Source organism: Pongo pygmaeus, chromosome 17 (genome assembly GCF_028885625.2).
Source record: "Pongo pygmaeus isolate AG05252 chromosome 17, NHGRI_mPonPyg2-v2.0_pri, whole genome shotgun sequence".
Lineage (NCBI taxonomy): Eukaryota > Metazoa > Chordata > Mammalia > Primates > Hominidae > Pongo > Pongo pygmaeus.
Window position 1 is genome coordinate 54,387,923 of NC_072390.2, and position 21,514 is coordinate 54,409,436.

Consider the following 21,514-nt stretch of genomic DNA (forward strand, 5'->3'; position numbering starts at 1 on the left):
GTTTGTGTAGGGAAATGATGATGTTTGCATAACAACAAAATTGCCCAGTGAAGCAATTTTCACAATGTGTCCCTGTAGTTAAATGACACATGACTGTGGCTCAGCACTTCTGGTCATCTAGAGAGTATGACAGATGATTAATACATGAATGAGAAGGGAATGGGAATAGAAAGAAAAACACTGTGAGGGTCAGAGCGGGTGGTTAAAGACATAGAAGAGAGGGAGAATAACTGATGAATCTCTGTCCTAGCGGAAATGAGAAAAAATGAGATGGAAAGAATTGTTGGATGGAGTTCTACTATAAAGGGCTTCTCTCCCTTGAGACAGGAGGAAAGGAAGTAAAGAAAGGAGTACAGGTAGATAAACATTTTGATGGGGAGCAGAGTGATGAGGCCCATTTTCCCCAGTGGCTTTCATTCTTCTGTGAGGTAGTTGAGGGGTTTGCCTGCTATGAGAGTGTATAGGGTGGTGAAAACCTTGACGAGAAGGCCAATGTTTTGGCATATTCACTAAAGATCCCAGGAAAGAAAAATCACTATGGGTAAATAAACAAAATAACTACTGAAAAATAAATAATCAAGCATAAGTAAAATATTAGGCAGCATAAAATGTCCATCTAAGATTGTGTGCAGTGAATTTGTTGATAACAATAAGCAAGGCTGGATGATTTCCACCAACATTGTCTTGTTCCCTGGCTCTAGGAGAAAAGAATGCAGATTGCAGTTTTGATCTTTTTCTATCCTCTCTATAAGTTTCCAGTTAGGGTTATGCTTTTTCCAGAAGAGAAGGTGGGAGGGCTCTTAGTAAGAATGATTCGGGTGACCAAGCTTGGGGGTCAGGCTGGCAAGGCTTATGGGAAGAGCTAGGTGGGGAACAATGAGAAGCTGATTTTCAGGATAGTGTGAGGATCACTGAAGCAGAGGACTTTATGAGGTTGAAGAATTGGCGGAATGAGAGAGACTATTAGAAAGCTATAAGATGAGGTGATGTGGTGAGTCAACAGTATAGTATGAGACTGCTGGAATTACTGATGTGATAATAATTCTGGGGTTGATGCTACAGGAAGCTAGAGCTAATAATAGTTCAAATTAGGCCTAATAGTTAAACAGAACAGGGGAAGTAGTCAAATGATAGAAAATTCTCGACTCTGTTTTCTGCCCCATGATCTGGCCTAATGTTTTTAAGGAAGGATAACTCAATGGCTAGACTTTTGTATAGTATCTTCTTCTTGTTTTCCCCCTTGTCCCACCTCCTTATCACTTTGAAACAGCTTTACTTTGAGTCTAATAAAACCCCCAGTAAGCAAAGTTGTAGACTGTGAAGCTCTACTTTATTTGGTGTAAATAATCAAAGTTACTTAAGGTTTCACACATATTACAAAATTCCTGGGCTCAGGGTCAGGAGGAAGTATTTCTGGCCCTGGTACATTTGCTGAAATTTTGAATCAGGTGAGAGTGAAGGAAACAAGACCCCAGACAAAATAAAGAGGTAAACATCTGTCACCTTTGTCCTCCTGCTCCTTGTGTGATGAAGGTTGCCATGGTGCTAGAACAGAACTCATAGAAAACAAGCAAAATGTACTGTACGTAATATGAGGATTTTTTTAAATCTTTGATTTTTTTGCCTCTGACTCAGACTTGGTGAGAAAATTTTCTGACTCACTCAGTATGTTAGATGCCATGTTAACAGTAACTTTTTCCAGTATAGCATATACTCCAACCAGAGTAGTTTCAGCTTTTCCTATTTCATCCTGGGGCCCTCAGGGATGCAGCTATTGGGCTGCTGTGTGTAGTTTCTGGTAATAAAGACTTCTGATGTAAAGGATTTCCAAGGGATGACAAAGTCCATGATGAGGGACTGGGTGTGGACAAAATAAGTGGTTTGGAGACAAAAGCCCTCAGCTTTTAAGGTGCGAACCAACCTCTGCCCTTTGTTTTCAAATAAGTCATATCTGGCTGATCAAAATAAATACTGTAGCACCATTTGGACGCTTCCTCTGAAGAAAAATGCCTGCTCTGGGCCAAAAGCTGCAGCAGTGAGCCTGTTTCTGCCAAAGTGATTTTTTCCCCCTTCTTTGATCCTCTTGATAATCCTAACAGTCTTTTGTATGTACACAGAGCTGAAAGCTATAATAACCCCAATTTTACAGATGAAATAACTGAGGCTCAGGAATAGAACGAATCTTCCCCCAAAGTGCACGGCAGGAAGGTAGTGAAGCTGGAGCTAAAGTCTGAATCTTCACATCCTGCTCCCTTCCTGCATGGCCGGCCTGGTCCCTGGCAGAGAAGACCAGTGTTTCTCCATGAGTTCATGTGCATCTGTGCGTGTGTCCTCTGTGCACTCAGGCCTCCGGACTTTTGTCACCGTCCAGAATCACTGGTCTTGACCATGACACATTCTCCAAGAAGCTGAACTCCCCTGGTTTTGTTTGTTTATTTTTACACAGTAGCACATCTGTGTGCAAAAAGAGAGAATGTGGTGTCCAAGCTGCAGGATCTGACCCCCGAAGCCTCGCCAGCGGCGTCTGTCCGGCTTGCTCTTCTGTCTCAGCTGCACTCCGGGGAGGCGCCGGGCTGTTTAGCCGCCTTATCCCCTGGCAATCTGTTCAGGAAAACAGACCAGAAAGGGCTGCCCAGGGCTGCGCCAGCTTCAGAATCCTGCTGCCATCTAGGGATGAGACGAAGCGTCTTCCCGCATACAGCCGTCCTGATGGATCGCTGGGGCCTCGGGCGGGGTGCACCGCTGTCCTTTCGCCGCCGTCCGGGCGGCACTGCACGTGCAGCGCGCGGTCCCCCACCCAGAGCAGCCCGCAACACCCCTGGTCTGCCGCGGGGGACCCTGCCGACGCCACTCAGGGTCGAGACTCTGGCGCGGTGGAAACCGCAGAGCAAAAGGAAACACAGACAAAAGCAGTGAGAAGGTAAAAAGAGAGCGAGATAAAACAGCTAGGGAGCAAGGAGCAGAAACCCTGCAAGAACAGAGACAAAAAGGGGAAGGTCCATCAGCGGAAGCGGGCTGCCCTAATCACCTGCGATGCGTGTGTTTATGGAACCTTGTCACTGTCACCACGCTGGTGTCCACACGCAGCTTAATGAGGTCCAAAGCGTCAAGCTACTTCATTTTCCATATATGATTTTCAATGTTTCCTTTTGCAAAAAGGAGCGGGGGCTGGCTGGGGGGAGTGCAAGGAATAGGGTGGTGGAGGAAGTTGAGGAGGGGAGGGGGGAGAGCGGAGGGGCTGGGTGGGCGGGGGGAGATACTACTGCCTTTAGTAAAGATTGCATAGAAAATCCGGAAAGAGGAGACTTATGGAGTTAACTTTACTGTTTTATATTATGGTGTAAGCATCTCTTTCTTCTACAAACAGAACAATGGGCCTTTCAAAGAAGGGAAGGGGAGAGGGTTGACTGGTGGTGGGGGGGGGGGGAGTGGGCGGTGGGGGAAGGGAAGGGGTCAGGGATTGGGGAAAGGGTCCTGCTGTTGACTGGGAGGCCCTGCTGGGAAACTTCAAATCACATTCTTTCTGAAAGGAAGTGTTATTAAAAGTAACTTTAATCCTTCCAGCCAGACGGCTCATAAAAGCATACAATTAAGTCAAACAAATGACAAGAGCATTTTCTCTTCTACCTGTTTCCCCCTTCTGAGAGTAATTAGTACAGGCTAGTCTTGACTCATTTTGTGCAAATAGAAGCAAAGCGCTTTGGTAGGTGCCAGATTTTCTCTTACTTTCCTCAACCTGCCTCTTCCTTCCCTATCGCCCCACCCAAAACCCGGTTCAGCTCTTGGTACCAACCAGCCTGTCTGCAGATGCAGCCAAGAACAAAGGGGCGAATTTCAATATTTCCTCTTTGTGCAAGGTTAATTGAAAATCAAAAAGTCACTTTTCAAATGTCGTATTAAACCCGCCACTGCATCAATTTCCTTTTGGTTCCCATCTCCATAGGCAAGAGAAAAGTGTTTTGCGGGGGAGGGAGGTGGGGGAAGTAAGGACACAATGAGGGAAAAGAGAAAGAAAGAAGTGAAGGGATTAAAAAAATCAGAGATACACACACACTTTGATTGCAGATAGGCTAACATGCAGCGGAAAATTGTTTCCCAGAGTGTCCTCCGTCAAAGGCAGCCTTTCCATTCGATACTGTGTTACTTGATATTCCAGAGACAGAATTGCATCCTAAACCTAGAGAGATTAGGCCTCCATGCTTTTATGTTTTAGTAGATGGATCACAATATGATTGTGATAAATGCCATCAGATTTTAAAACCTTAAAGGGTAATGTAATAACCTGATCATCTTCATTCACCATTCCCACTTTTTATACCCCTCTGAAACAGGTACAGAAACACACACACATCCCCACAGATAGAGATACATCCCTATGGGGTTCTGACAGTCAGTTTTTGTCACAAGGTATTTTGGAAGTGTTGGGCTGGAGTTTAATGACCTAGCATCCTTAACTTTTCTCCTGGCCCAGTGACTGTTCTCTGTCTGGATTTCCTGACACTCAGTTTTCTCCTTTCTAAAATAAGCCATAGTATCAGCCTCCTGAATTCACTACTCAGACTACATGAGGGGCCACATGAATAGAACAAACCCATACTGATGCTTTACCCTCTTCTCACCTTTCCTAGGTCTTGTCCCTGATTAGGTGATCTTAACAAGCTCAGTTTTCTGGAGTGGGAACCTGGCTTTTTGGTGCCAGTATTCCTGAGGTCTGCAGAATGGCCTGGGGATAGAACTCTCTGTTGCCAGGCTTCCTCATGCTCACTGTGTGTGTTTCCTGTGCTCCCTGCTGCTCTGCTACACTCACTTGCCAGTCGTTCCTGAAGCCACTTGCTTTCCTGCCCAATTGCTTTGGTCTTTCTGTCTAATATCTGTCACCTTATTTTCCAGGTATGGGGCTAGGGGTGTACCCTCTCCTGTGATGTACCAATGAATCTATTTCCTGTGGACCAGCCTAGCCATGATAGGCTTATCTACCAGGAAATATTTGATTTACTACAGGTTTAACTTTTAAATATGCGTGCAAATAACTTTTTGGTTAGATAAGCAGAGTGAAGAAGCAGAATTGTGAATTGAATTCATTCTAAGATAACCCACCTGCATAAACCAGGCCCCTAAACCTTTTTTCATTTTCAATAATATTGTAATATTGTGGTGATATCAGATGTGTCTATCAACCCTAAATGAAGGGTAGGTGGAGAGGAACATTACAACTCTCTAAACTCATTAGAATGCAAAGATAGAGAGAGTCTCTGTAACAATAGCCACTAGCTGTGTCAAAGTTCTCCTAGTGCCATTATCTTCATTGGTAAGATTGAATAGAAAAAATCTGTGTCTTACCCTTTTAGATTTCTATCAACCCATACCTGTATGCAATATGCTGTGCCCTAGTGGACTCTTTCTTACAGATTTTCATTAAAATATTGCATCTGTTATACAAGTTTTCTTATCATGCCCAGATAACAATTACTTCTTCATTGTGCGGCACTTCTTCCCATATAAACTTCTGTCTTGGTCCATTCAGGCTGCTATAGCAAAATACATTAGACTGAGTAATTTGTAAACAACAGAAATTTATTTTTCACAGCTATAAGGGCTGGGAAATCCAAGAATAAGGCACCAGCAGATTTGATGTCTGATGAGGGCTCCCTCTCTGCTTCACAGATGGTGGCCTCTTGCTATTTTTTCACATGGTGAAGTCAGTGAACAATCTACTTTAGGCCTCTTTTATAAAGGCACTAATCCCATACATATGGGCTCTGCTCTCACGATGTAAACCCCTCTCAGAAGCCCCACATCTTAAAACTATTGCATTGGCGATTAGGTTTTAATATATACATTTTGCGGGGGGACAAAATCATTTAGATCATAGCAACTTCTATTAGCTACTGGTAACAATTTGTTGCACATAATTGGACATATGTGTGTCTCCTTCCCACTCTCCAAACTTACTGAAAATAAGGACCATATCTATCAAATTTATAGTTCAGGAACTCAAGGGTAGATGTTTAATAAATAATTGTTGGAGGTTGAAGAAATATAAAAAAGAAAATGCATCTGGGACTGTATTAGCATAATATCTAGATATTTTCCAAGCAATTTAGTAATAAAAACCAAATTTGTCATCGTGTTGGGCCAGCAAAAAAGCAATCAGATGGCTGGATTAATTAATACCTGCAAACAATTGTGTTAGAATTTGTACATATAGTCTAAGTTGACAGAATATGCATGTGCATCCCAAAACATTCTTTTAGCTGGTGAAGCTGTTTACTTAAGACATGCTTACAGTGAAAATTTGCCAGCATGACTTCTGTTTCCTTAGTCCACTTGAGTTTCTTAATCTGATCTAGAACTTCCTGTCCTCAACACTACCACTAAAATGAAAGAAAGAGAAAGAGGGAGGGAGGAAAGGAGAAAGGGAGGAAGGAAAGAAGGAAGGAAGGAAGGAAGGAAAAGAACGAAATAACAGGTACATCTACTCTGGAGTTGAAGTGGAATTCTGACAAGCCAGTTGGGCAATTCTAAAGGAAAACTTTTAAATTCCTACTTTTAAAACATTGGATGCTGAGAATAGTAGGTTATTGCTGCTTATCACTATTATATTATGTTTCTACAGAGAGATTCTCCAGAATCTTTAGAGGGCTCTCATTGAATGTGGAGTTTAAATATATGAGTAGAATGTATTTACAGTGGTAGAACTGGGAATTGGAACTGATGTATGCATAGTGCGAGGGAAAGTCTGAGAACCTGGTTTTAGTAAAACTGGCATTTTGCCCTGGTACTTCCTTTAATCCTCTATATAACCTTGGGCAAGGAACTAAATCTCTCAGATACTATATTTTATAAATTTTTAAAAGAGAATGTGTTGGGGTAGGCAATGGGTGAGACAATGCTGATCTAACACATGAATTTTGGTGAGAATCAAATGAGTCAATATCTGTGAAATTGTGAAAAAAGCTACATGCATGTTAGAACTAGAAGACATTATTTATCACTTATATTTTAGTAACCTATCCAAATATATTGAATGCTTACTTTATGGTGACTTTGCTGCTCTGGTGCCAGAAGCTGGGCTCCAATTGGCCTGAATCTCTTAATGAAATCTGCTAGTGCAGAGTGTGTCATATTATCAATAATTTTTGCATTGTCTTTTGATGGTAAGTACACACATATTTGAATGTCTCAAAAAGCCACTCCTGTTGAAAAGATGGATGTAAGTGTTCTAAAGTCCGAAAGAAAAGGGAGCTGTGGTAAAGGTTAGGATAGCTTTGCCAGACCAATGTCTCTTCTCATTTACGTCGCATGCTTTTTATACCCTTTTTTATACTCTCTCTTTTTAACAATCTCCTTCTCTCCCTTAATGCTAGTATTTTGTGAGATATTCAAAATGTGTGTTTAATCCATCCAAGTTTGTAGTCTCCAGTGTCAAAGCTTCTGCTTAATGCTGAGTTAATGCTCAGTCGTGCCAAAGCTTGAAGCTTTCAACGCAGCCCTGAAACCAGCTGCGACACATCACTAACGCTGAGGCTTCGGCTCCAGAGACTGCTGCCTGCATGGAGTAAATGCATCATTTTTTAAAGCTTTGTCAGTGCAGTCTAAGAGCTGTGTAAAGTGTAAAGTGATCTTTGAAAAAAGATTTGAAATTTGAAAAAAAAATTGTATTTGAAACCATTTTACAAGAATCATCAGGGGAGGCTTGCTTGAAACTTTTTCTTCTTAACATCTCACTGCCCCAGAAACAGGTCTATCACTTTGGGTAGTTTTTGCTTTTGAGCAGATTGTTTCTTTTCTTCAACCATCTTTTCTTTTTCAGTGAGCTGAAGTAAATAAATTTGAGAAGGGAGACATTCTTCTCTGTAGTCTTAGAATGACAAATCTTGGAAGGAAGAACCTGGTACATCCTATCGTAGGCCATTGCTTCTCCAGGTGTGGTCCATGGATCAACAGCATCAGTGTCTCCTGGGACCTTACTAGAATGCAAATTATCTATGGGGAGCACCCAGGGATCTGTGTTTTAATAAGCCCTCAAGGTGATTCTGCTCAACATTAAAGTTTGAGAATCATAGCTCTAGGTTATCTGAATTCAGAAATTCCTGATATTGCATCCTTGGGAGATGATTGTACAGCCTCACTCAGAACATTTTAAGGATGGGAGACTCACTATATTAAAAGCCACTTGAAAAAAAATCAACCTATTCTGTGAGTAAACATTTTCATAAAGTCATTTTAAAATGTATTGAGAGATACCTGCTTCTATAGCATTCTTTTTGTTTTTATTCTTCTTATCTTCAATGCTTGGCATTGAGTAGGTGGTCAATATATTTGTATTAAAATGAAGAAAATATTGGCCTTAGTTTTGTTTTCTAGATAAACCTATCTAATCCAATAAATCCATCTTATCTTTATTTCATGAGGCAGCCTGTCAGATATTGAAAGTTACTAAGATGTGCAAGTCCTCTCTTCTTTAAGTTAATGATGGCTGGAGTTCTCGCATCCACGTCAGAGGACACTGCACACAAACTCAGGCATCCCCTGCTGACTGTCCTCTGGAAGTGGACTCTTTATCTTCTAGGAACAATGAAAAACCTCAGAACCATTACATATCATCTGGAAATAGACCAGAGTTTCCTGTGTATATGAATGCAAATAATTTTTAATAGAACTTAGAACTTTAAAATTAAATCTATTAAAATTGACATTATTAGTTCTGACCTGTTGAACTTTTCCTCTGTTGTTCCTTCTTTATTGACAGTATTTCCCCTGTGTTTTAGAAGGCTAAAAAAGTTGTGTAAATAATAAATGCTTCTTAAAAAAGTATATAAATTAAGAAGGCAAACAAGAGAAAAATAAACACTTATAATTATACAACCCAGAAGAAATAGTAATTAGTAATTGTCTTTCTCCTTCTCTCTGCATAAATATCTATATCTATACATACACATGCCCTGAATATATGATCATATTATAATTTGTATTATTTAGAACAATTATTTAGAACACACACACATACACATCAGGTATCCCAACTTAGTTCTAAGTAGGGATTTGACATATCTGATAAACCTTTGTGAGATGTCTGCAACCTCTTGGAACGATGACGGATCCAGCCACCTTAGTGTGAACTATTACGTTGATGCAAAAGTAATTGCAATTTCTGCCATTACTTTGCAAAAACTGCAATTACTTTTGCACCAACCTAATAGTTAGAAATCCTTCAGAACTTCCTGTCTTTAGAGTTGTCTCCCAACCTAATCTCCATTTGACTCATGTTTAAAAGCTGTAGGAAACAGAAAATCTGTAATTAGAAACAGCAAATGCTATTTCTTCTTTTTTTTTTATTTTGTATTTTGAGACAGAGTTTCATTCTTGTTGCCCAAGCTGGTGTGCAGTAGTGCAACCTTGCCTCACTGCATCCTCCACCTCAAGGGTTCAAGTGATTCTCTTGCCTCAGCCTCCCAAGTAGCTGGGATTACAGGTGCCCGCCAACATGCCCGGCTAATTTTTTTGTATTTTTTGTAGAGATGGGGTTTAATCATGCCAGGTCTTGAACTCCTGACCTCAGGTGATCCACCCACCTCAGCCTCCCAAAGTGCTGGATTTACAGGCGTGAGCCACTGCGCCTGGCCCAGCAAGTGCTATTTCACCTACAAACCTGCATCCTATTAGAACCCAGGCAACTTAACTGGCAACACAATGGGAACAGGACACCCTTTCTCACTTTACCATAGGGTGGTACTCAGCCTTGGCCCTCCAAGAGCTGCCTGGTGCTGCAGGGTCTCAGGAGGGTATCAGGAAAACACTGGGGCCAAGCAGTGCCTGGGGGCTTGACATGATACGGAGAGAAGAAGCAAGGCAGGGTGCACTGCAAGGCCTAGAGTAGAATGGCAGCATCACCATTGTGCCAAGAGCAGTGGTGGCTTCTGAAAGGAAGTAGTTCTGCCTGAAAGAACAGCAGGAGAGACTACATGGCCAGTAGGGCAGGCCTAGGCCCTGTTTGGCCAGGCATGGAGGACACCTTGAATGTTGACTTTTAACTGAGCATCTGCGGATCACTCTGAAGTGACCTGCAGAAAGTTTTGACAGTGAGATTTGTTTAAGGAATTAGGTTTTCATGAGCAGATAAGGCAACAAATTATTTTAATGTCATAAAATTGATTATATTCTCAACTTTTTAACAACTTAATGTGTGTGTGTGTGTGTATGTGTGTGTGTATATGTATGTATTTTCAAGATAGGGTCTCACTATGTCATCCAGTCTGACGTGCAGTGGCTATTCACAGGCACAATCATAGCACACTGTGGCCTGGCCTCAAACTCCTGGCCTCAAGTGATCCTCTCACTCCAGCCTCCTGAGTAGCTAAGACCACAGGCACACAACCACCATGCCTGACTTATAACACATTTTTAAAACTAACTCTTTACCATGAACCTTGTCTTATGCCATAGCTATTCACAAAACATCATAATTGTTAGTGGCTGCAGAGTATCAAGTACAATGTACCAAAATGAATTTAATGAGTCTCCCATTATGTGGCTGTTACGTGTTGAATACGTCCCCTACCACAGTTTATATGTTGAAGTCCTAACCTCAGTATATCAGAATGTGACTGTATTTGGAAATAGGTCTTTAAGGGGGAAATTACGTTAAAAAGGAGGACATTAGGGTGGGCTTTAATTTAATACGACTGGTGTCCTTATAAGAAGAGATTAGGACACAGAAGCAAATAGAGGAAAGATCGTATAAAGACACAAAGAGAAGATGGCTAGATACAAGCCAATGAGAGTGGCCTCAGAAGAAACCAGTCTTGCTGACACCTTCATTTCAGACTTCTAGCCCTGTGAAGAAATAGACGCCTTCAGTTTAAGTCATCAGTCTGTGTTACTTTGTTATGGCAGTCCTAGCAAATTAATACAGCAACTACTACTCACAATGTTTATTTAATAAATAACATTTGTACATCCTGCTACACATCACTGATTATTTTCCTAGAATCAGTGCTGGAGGTGAAATTATTGGTTCCAAAAATTATTAATAATTTGTATTATTAATTCTATCATAGAGTATATTATTATTTTCAACTTTCTTTTTTTCACAAATGTCATACATTTGATTTTTTATCTCCATGTTGAACATAATAAGACCAAGTATAAGACCAAATTGTGTCCTAAAGTTCATGATTATAGGGTTCCCTTCCAATGAACAGTCATGCACCCACAGATTGCATGGTGCTTCATCACTGGGCAGCAGGCTTACTGTCATTCAGACCACATTCCATCCATCTTAATAATGTATAGAAGATGCTTCCTAGAATTAGAGGATCCCTCTTGGGGAAATGAGGACCAGATAATTGCCTCTAAAAATCACCCCTCTCAGCTGGAAAGGGAAATATTATACTTACAAGGGTCCTTCAGGCTGTTAGCACCTTAGCATGTTTGTGCTATTGTTTGATGGTTTGATTTTTGAAAGCAATTAATCACATTGTCCATCAGCAAGGAACAAGACATTTCTCTATCTTACTCCAGGATAGCAGCGCCACTAACTTTTAGATAGCTTCACCTGTAGATCCCTTTGGAAACATTTCTAGAGCTAGGAGAGGTGGCTGCAGCCCACAGAAGCCCCCTGGAGGTGCTGGTTTTCTAGGAGAGTGTTGTGTGGTGTCCACTGAGAACACTGTCATGCTACATACCTGGCAGAGATAATCGACAATGAATATTTTGTGGATTACCTTGGGAAACCAATATAATTCATCCAGGAGCACATGTGAGAATATTCCTAAGACTCTCAGGGGAGAAAAAATGAGATATTTTCTATGAAATGGACTGAGTGGGGAGCAAGCATTGTAAGGATTGGAACCAGCTGAAGCCCTAAGAGAGACCTGGGAAAACAGAGAATGCATATATGAATTTTACCTTGAGAACCACTCTCTAAAACCCAAGAGAGAAACTAGAAGTATACTATTCTCCATAGTTCCTGACATTTCCCGTCCTCAGAACAGGAGCTCTGAGAGAGACACGGGATGAGAATGAGTTTTTCAAAACCAACCAGACCTCAGGATTTAATGTTGTGGCCTAGTCTCTATGGAGGGCAGCTATAGTAGAATGGTTAAGAATAAAGCCTTTGAGCTTCACAAATTTGCAGAGTAAGATATTTGTACTTCCATTAATTAAGACCATTATCTATTTCTACTTTGAGTTTTTCTCCCTTTCAACACTTGCTCTTTCTCAAGATGGCATTAAAATGGCTGCAGGCAAATTTGCACTGAGCTAAGGGAAAGTTGAGTTGAGGACACATTTGTATTGATATAGTGGGATATGGTTAGTGATTTGCAATCCTTTTATGGATGATTAAGTTCTTACTAGCTCAGAGGATGCGTGGCTATCCAGGACTTTTCCTATTTCCGACTGTGCTGACTCGAGGGACTTGTGAACATGAAAGTACAGGGTCAGGGGCTGACTGTCCTATGAATGTGCCGTTCAGTTCCTGGCACCCAAAGGATTGGGCAACTGAAGGAAAATCAACGAGTGAAATGTGTGTAGCGAGAGCTAATCAGCAGAAAATTCTTCCAAACTGTACTGCTCAAGTATGAAGGAAAGTTGACGGAGATTTCCCCAACTTTGATAGCAATCTGAAAATGTTTTTCAAGTTCACCAGAAACAACATAATAAAACTGAAAGATTTTTTTTTTGACAGAGTTTTGCTCTTGTCGTCCAGGCTGGAGCGCAGTGGCGCAATCTCGGCTCACTGCAACCTCCGCCTCCTGGGTTTAAGCAATTCTCCTGCTTCAGCCTCCTGAGTAGCTGGGATTACAGACACACACCACCATGCCCAGCAAATTTTTGTATTCTTAGTGGAAATGGGGTTTCACCATGTTGGCCAGATTGGTCTCGGACTCCTGACCTTAGGTGATCCACCCGCCTCGACCTCCCAAAGTGCTGGGATTATAGGCGTGAACCACCGCACCCAGCGCTGAAATACATTTTTTAAAACTACAGCAGTAAAAATCAAAGTTTAATCTTGTTAGGAGAGAGTCTGATTTTCTATTATCTTAGAGAGAATATTATAAAATCTTATGAAGAGTGTACAAGCACAAGTGTAGAAAAAATATGAAGAGATAAACTATGGGTACATCCAGGCAGTGGAATACTACTGAACAATAAAAACAACTGAACTGTAGATAGGTATGCAGCTTGGATAAATCAGAAAGATTTTTTTTTAGTGGTAAATGTCAGTCTGAAAAATTCATAATAGTATATGATTTCCTTTGAATGACATTATGCAAAAGGTAAATTATATGGAAGGAGAACAAACCATCATTTTTTTAGGGAATAGGGTTGAGAGATGGTTTTAACTACAAAGAAATAATATGAGGAAATTTTGGGGTATGATTAACTGTTCTGTATCTCAATTTTGTTAGTAGTTACATGTATCTACAAACTTTAAAATTCAAAAGCTGTACATCAAAACAAAGTTAATTACATAGTACATTAATTTGAAGATTGCAAAAATATTTTCAAAATTAAAATATTATATAGGTGTTTTAGGAAATCAGTATTTTTATACCATTATATAGTAATATCTGGAATTTTTCGCCTTTAAAAATTGTAATTTATTTTGATTTATTTCATTACACTAAATAAATACTAATTTAAAAACATTGTTTGTGATTTTTTGTTCATAATATTGTATTGATTTCCTGAAAGAGATATTCAGTTGCCTAGTTCTCAGGATCCCACAAAACCCAGTCCTGTCCCTACTATGCTGGGGGAGACAGCAAATTGAGAACCTGCGCAGTAAAAGAATCATAATTGGTCCAAATATTTCTGTTTGCTGGAGATCACGTACTAAAATCCTAGCATCAGTTATTGGTTATATACAAGTTCACTGTCAACTACTGTGGGTGAAGAAGGTGAATGTGGGGGATATTCTTAGACACTATGACCCCATAGGCAGAACCTTGCATGAAAGAGGAAAATTAAAGCCATAGGCAAGAAGGCAGGATTTAGTGATGACAGAACAGCAGAGATGCCCCGGGGCTACTATACAGCCTGTTTTTCTAGGAGGAGCCTACCCTGGCCATGCCACAGATGGTTCCTCTTAAGGACTTCAACCATAAGGCATGATCTGGAGGCTATTTAGGGTTTGAGTGACAGATATGCATAGTAGAAACTTCTAGGATGGAGCAGGTTTCAATTTGTGTATAGATTTGCTAAATAGGTTTCCATATTTGCTATACAGTGATTTTTACTCTAAGTTAAATACTTTAGCAAAGTTCTGCCGTGGAGAGTAAGGTAATGCAGACATCAGTGAAGCATTGTACTGTCTTAGAATTTTGTTCTAATTCTTGGCCTGGCCACCAGATTAAGGTTGGAATATAAAGAACAAAGATCCCAAGGAAGTAATCTGGGATTCAGATGACTTCTTTGGTCCTTGGGTTTTGACTAAGAGGGAACAGGAGGCTTTGGCAGCTGATGACTTCTCAAAAGCAGAAGCTAGTTGCACTGGATGGGGGATTTGTGCCATCTTTATGAGCATGTAAAGGACAGAGATGGTATGCAGACTCCTAAAGTGACAACTACTGTCACCATGCCCTAGAATGGCTCAGAGCTAAGAACAGGACAGTGACACTTTGCAAGCAAATATGAGAACAGGTGAGCCCAGCTATGGGATTGTACCTAAGAATCTTTACAATAATTTAGAAGTAGATGAATCCAGCAGCATCTGTGGCCCCACTTACAGAATAATGACACAATCATATCATGAAGTTGGAGCACATAATCACTAAACAGAGAAGAGGTATGTTACCTGTGTTGAAGCAAAGAGAGAGAGTACTGTAGTTGACAGCACGGTCTTTGCAGTAAGGCACTCTGGGTTTGAGTCTTCTTTACAACTAACTACCTATGTGACTGAAAATAATATAATCTCTTTAAACCTCAAGTTCCTCATGAGAAATGAGAACATTGTAATATGAACTGTCCCATTGGTATGTTGTGGAGATGAAATGCACTAATATATAAAGAGTGCTTTATACAACACCAGCCATATAATAATCAAACAGTTGCTAAGAATGTTATTCTTAAGCATTGGATTTGCAATCTAGAGTGTAATATATCTTATCAATAGTATATATTAATTACACTTTATTACACATTATTATACATGTTAATTAAAAATATATAAATTACTATTAATATGCATTTAAATGCAATATTCAGCTTATGGTAAGCATCTAATGAATGTTTGTCAAATTAAAATTTTCTGAAATTTAGGTTGCCTGGGTGGAAAGCCTAGTGATTCCACTGGGAGGTCCTGCATGATGGCCCTGCCCTGAAACATGCATTATGCAAATCCTGGTATTAGTAGTGGGAGATTTTGGAAGTCAGAGTTTATGAGGTTCACCAGGAGGAGTGGTTCTACACATCAGCAACTAGTGGTGTGGTCAGTGAAAGTCGAGGGGGAGGATGTCAGAAAAGAAAATCACCATGGCTACTCAGCAGAATTTCTAGGGCTCAGATCACTCCAGCCACTGGGTAAGATGTGATACATACAGACCACAGTTTCTGCAGGAAAATATAGACAAAGGGAGAGGAGGAGAGAGAGGGGAAAGGAGAGAGAGAAGAGAGGAGAGACAGAAGGGAGGAGAGAGGGAGAACAAAAAAAAGGAAGAGAAGATTGATGTCCTTCCAGATTTGGAACCCAACAGAGAATCTTGAGGCTCTAGCCTTTATTATGTCAGCACCCTTTGGATAAGTTCTAATGAAAGCCACTCTCACAAGCCTTTTCATCAGTGTTACTTTCCTGGGCATAACACTTTAGATGCCAACAGTCTTTGTGTCCGCTAATAGACGATGAATTCCTTACTGTTGCTTCCCAGTATATTGGCAAATAAGAGTGCAGACAACTCTGTCAGTCATAATCTTTTCATCCTTTTCACTGATGCTAAATTTAAAAAAAAAGAAAGAGAAGAAACAACAAACTCCTGAGATTAAATAATGATTTTCTAATTTTTATATCCCCTAGTTCTTATTTTATAGTATCAATATGGGTACCAGATGAAATAACTCCCAAGCAGCTTTCTCCAGAGAAATACAATTTTCCTGACCATCTCAGAAATATAATTGCCATGAACAGCACTGGTAATCAACAATTACACAGAATATTGATTGTGTTCTTTCATCTCCCATCTTGGCCAAAATAGGTAACTAATGGTGTATAAGTCACACTTTTCCTGGCCTCTTTGTTTGACAGAAACCTCTGCAGTCAAGGATCTCACTGCAGTCCTGTCCACAGATGCCTGTGGGTTTCTTTGTTGTTATTGTTATTCTGTTTTGTTTAATTTTGTTTTGTTTTGTTTCATCTTAACCCATTGAATACAAAGCAGGAAACCATGTAGGGCCCTGGCTCACTGCAGAGGCAAGGCTGCCCCCAGAAATATGTATGGCATCCAGATGTAGTGGCTCTCTTATAAAGCTCAATGCCTCCCCTAATTATTCCTTCAAACAGAACTTGGAGGAAGAGCAATGCCCTCTTGTGAATGCAAATGGAAACTGAGGCCAGGTGAGATTTAAAATTAATCGGAGGGAGCAGAGTTCAGAGGGAAGTTAGAAACTAGTCATTCTTCACAACTGTGTGTAGTCCTAGATACTTGGGAAGCCAAGGCAGGAAGACCGCAGAAGCCTAGGGGTTCAAGACCAGCCTGTACAACATGGCTAGACCCTTTCTCTAAAAAACAAAACAACCACAAAAAAAATGAGTCTTTCTTCACAGTAGCCCGAGTAATGTAAAAAGTATCAGATCACTAGTATGTCCACTCAGTTACACTTTGGAACCCCAGAGAGCACAGTTATTGGGGTCCTATAGCTGTGGGCTACAGGAGATTTTACCATTTTCATCATCACCATTTTCTTTCACTGAACTTGCTGAACTGCAGCTATTTGTCCATTTATTTTATTTCCACACTGTCCTGTGAACCCTTCAACAGGAAAGATGGCATTCCTCACATCTATTCAACCAATAAGCATGAATCAAGGAACATAGTCATTTCTCAATCACTGATTATTAAACAAATAACTTTGCCACATTTGTGCCAGAATATTTTATGCAAATGTTAAAAGTTTAGTAGAGATTTACAAATGATATGTATAAAAAAAGAAGTCAAAAATTTCCCCTAGCCATATGAGGCATTCATACTCACTTGGTGACATTGGAATTTGGGATGACTGAGCAACTAAGAGTTCAATTCTAAATAGAAATAAGGAAGGATGCTTCTGGAAACCTGATACTACACACATGGGAAGGCAAATTTGAGGGTGTTGGTATCATCTGGCCAGAGATCCAGTGGCAAGTAAAGCACACTAAGGGTTACAATCATGGTGTGAAACTTTCTCGAAGACTATATCTGACATCTACCTGACCTTGGGAAAATTACCAGGGTAACTCAGTGGAGAAACCTAAGTCAGACTCCGTAGCAACCTTTGAAGGAAAAATGTACACAGAGTAATATCTGGTACTCAACAAGAGTGGTTCGTCTCCATGTGAACCATGAGGAAAATAACTGGAGATAGCAGAGTTAGGCCAGAGTCCTCTTGGTCTTGCAGAAGATTCTATGTGAGCACTTTGCTTTTTTGTCCTTGGTGTAAATCAAGCTTGTCCAGCCCGCAGTCTGTGCCCCACATGTGGCCCAGGATGGCTTCGAATGTGGCCCAAAACAGATTTGTAAAGTTTCTTAAAACATAAAATTTTTTGCAATTATTTTCTCTCGTCAGCTATCATTAGTATTAGTGTATTTTACGTGTGGCCCAAGACAGTTCTTCTTCCAATGTGGCCCAGGGAAGCCAAAAGATTGGACACCCTGGGTATAGATAATGCTTGTCCCAACCGGTATTGTTTGGAAATTTCAGAGTTTATCAGCTTCATCCTCTGCTTTAAACACATCTGATTTGTCTGCACCTTTTCTTCTCTCTACTATCCTGCACTTAATTCAGCATGCTTGGTTTCCCTAGGCAAACACATTCTTCAATATCTTTACCTAATTGTCCTCCTTGTACTCCGAAAACAGTCACCACGTGTGGTTTATGAATTGCAGAAATATTTTCTTTACCATGAACCCCTCTCTTGACCTGATTTTCTGATCTGCTGTTTGTAAATATCAACCTACCACACAACTAGTTCCTATACAGACTTTGCAAATGTCTTTAATGTAAACACACACATACCACCAGGTTTTCATTCTCCATCCAGCTTGTCTTCTACCTGAGTTTCCTGGTAAGCACCTCAAATTGCCCTCCAATTTGGGAATCCTATCAATCAGCCTGTGGTAGAACACATCCCCTCACTGTGGCCAGCACAGGCTCCTCCTGGAAGGTCCACCTCATTTACCAGTCCACCATAGTGGGGAGTCACTCCAAACAGAGAGAGTTAGCAGAAGCACCGTGCTCACCAGCGCCCTCCACTGTGCTCGACTTCATGCTTCTCAGTTAAATTCCAGATTCTGTGCCTGCATCCCATGATTTGACACCATTCTTCTCGGACAGTGTTAGCAACCATTCTCTGACTGCCCTGCCAGTCCCGTTTTCCAGGCATTAAATCCTGAAATAAAGTCCCTTCCTCACTGGTTTAAAGTACTGAAATCTCAGGACCCCTCAGGACTAAAGTCTCTCAAGTTGCAACTGTTTATTCCCCCTTAAATATTTGAGAATAAGAGAATTTACATTTCATTGTTAGGTTAATCCTTTAAAAATAAGCCCTACAATGTATTCTCTCTTGACAACAAAGATCTATGTCCTTTTTGTTTTGTAAAGTCTATCTTCCCTTTTTCCCTTAGTTCTTTTATTCTTTTGTAATCTATAATTTGCATCGCAAAATTTAGCAATTTCCTTCTGTGCTAGACATTAGTGCTATGCTCTAAATGATGCCTGTTTTCTTTCCTCCAGGCATATCATAAGATAATATTTTCCATCCCCTCTGAGGTTTGTCTTGACTTTTCTTTGGCCAAGGTGTGCATTTGCCTGGCTCCTCTCTCCCACTTTCGGAATCATAAGCACAGCATAGAAGCTTTGCTCAGACAATCTCCTGATTGAGTATGATAAAAACAGAGCCACCCAACTCGTGGTTGGCAAATAACATGAGTAAAGAATAAACGTTACTGGTTTTTTGTTTGTTTGTTTGTTTCTGAGATTTGGGAGTTATTTTTTACCTTTACATAAGGAAGTCCAACCTGGCTGATATATTCTCAAAAACATTGGTATCATAGGCCACGTTGTCAATAGGATTATAGCACTTAAAACCAAGTACTTCCCTCTATTTGTTTTATATCTAATATGTATTTAAAAGATGGCTAGAAATATGTAGACAATAATTCATTTGTTCAATATAAATTGATTGAACACATCCCTGTTTTATCTTTTATTGTGAAAGTGATTCTTTTTTTGAGAGAAGTAAAATAATTGGATGATAGGAGTACTTATTGAATATAGTCAAGGTCATTTAGCATAGATTAATTGGCCAAAATGCCATTCTGAGGAGAAAGTGAGGTGTTCCCAGGATATTAAAACCACCTTTAAGTTTAATAAATGGCCGGTGGGATCAGTATGAGACAAAATCACCAAGATAACACTTATCTGTCTATCTGGTTTCTGTTTGTATATGTGCATGTATGTGTGTGTGTGTGTGTTTGTGTGTGTGTTTGTATTTCTACATCATATATTCTTTGTCTTAGAACTACCAAAAAAAAGATAGAAGAAAAGAAGTACCATGATATGCTTTGGCTCTGTCCCCACCGAAATCTCACCTTGAATTGTAATAACCCCCATATGTCATGGGAGGGACTGGGTGGAAGGTAATTGAATTATGGGGGTGGGTTTTTCCTGTGCTGTTCTCATGATAGTGAATAAGTCTCATGAGATCTGATGTTTTGATAAAGGAGAGTTCTCCTGCACGTGCTCTCTCTTGCCTGCCACCATGTAAGATGTGCCTTTGCTGTTCCTTCACCTTCCCCCATGATTGGGAGGCCTCCCCAGCCATGTGGAACTGTGAGTCCCTTAAATCTCTTTTCTTTATAAATTACCCAGTCTCAGGTATATCTGTATTAGAAACATGAGAATGGACTAATACATACCATGGCAGACTAATGAGAGAAAAAAATGCACAGTGAGTACACACTTAAGTAACAGTGCAAAATATACAATGCAAACACCTTGAGAAGAGCAAAATCATCTGGAGGGAAGAACCATATGAAACTCATGGAATTGTTGAGACTAAAGATGAATCTTAATAATTCTGAAGGCAGGAGACATGGGAAAGCCTATTATTGCCTCGATGGAACCATGAACATGTTAGAGGGAGTACGAAGAGATCATAACACACCTGGATATTAGCTTGCCACTCATTCATTCGACATATTTGCTGAAAACCTACATATAACCATGTTCAGAATTATAGTGGCAAACCAGATATCTGCCACCCCGATTCTCATTGAGCTTTGCAGTTTAGCACATGGAAAACAGTAAACAAATGATTATTTAATTCACAATTGTGTTGAGTGCTGTGGAGAAATACAGTGTTATTTAAGGGTGTAGACCAAAATGGTTTCACCTGGTCTGGGATGACAGGGTGAGGAAGGCTCTTCAAGAAGCAGTTTGGGAGGCATTTGCAACAGTAGAGCTAAAACACAGAGCAAAAAGCTAAGAGGGCTATAAACAAGGTCAGGGAGGAAACAAGAACTCTGGAGGCTTCATTCTTCATAGTATACAAAGGAGGTTCTTGAGGAACCTACTTGCATTATTTTGCTTCCTTTGTCAACATCTCCCAGCATAAATGTCTCTACATGAGTGATGTTTGTTCATTTAAGGAAGAACTCATGGAACTATTTAAAGAGCTACCTTAAGAAACATGACATTAAGAGGTAAAATAGCCACGTATTTCTAATTCCTCTAACCTTCCCATTAACATGGTCTCATAATCTCTAAACTATAGTAGTATCTGAGTTAAGTCTTTTATGAGGCTGTATTTCCATCAAGTAGGGGTAACTTCCTTGAGGATTAATGTGTGAAAGCATATTTTTCTTTCTAAGATGTTTACATTTCATGAGGTGTATGTGTGTGTGTGTGTGTGTGCATATATCACATACATGTGTTTGTAAATTTTCTATGTGCAGGAACTGCTAACTTTAGTTTTTCTAAAACTTTTACATGAAACAAAAGAGAATTATTGGCATTCACTCATTTGGAAATAAATTTATAGGGAATATATTTTGGTTGTTTCTCTTCATAATTATTTTTAAAATGTCATTGGAGCTACTTTTTAAAATAAAAATCAGGCCTCAGGATGGCATTTGCCAGCTTTCCTTTTGGGGGATAGGCCAATCCTACCTTTTCTTTGGAGGCTGTCACTCAAGGTAAGTGGAGCGATGTGTGGCTGGGAGCTGGGGAACCGTTGCCAAAAGCCTTGCATCATTGCTTTACCTCAATGGAACTTCTGTAAGGGAAGAATTGTATGTTATTGAAATCTTTCTGAAAT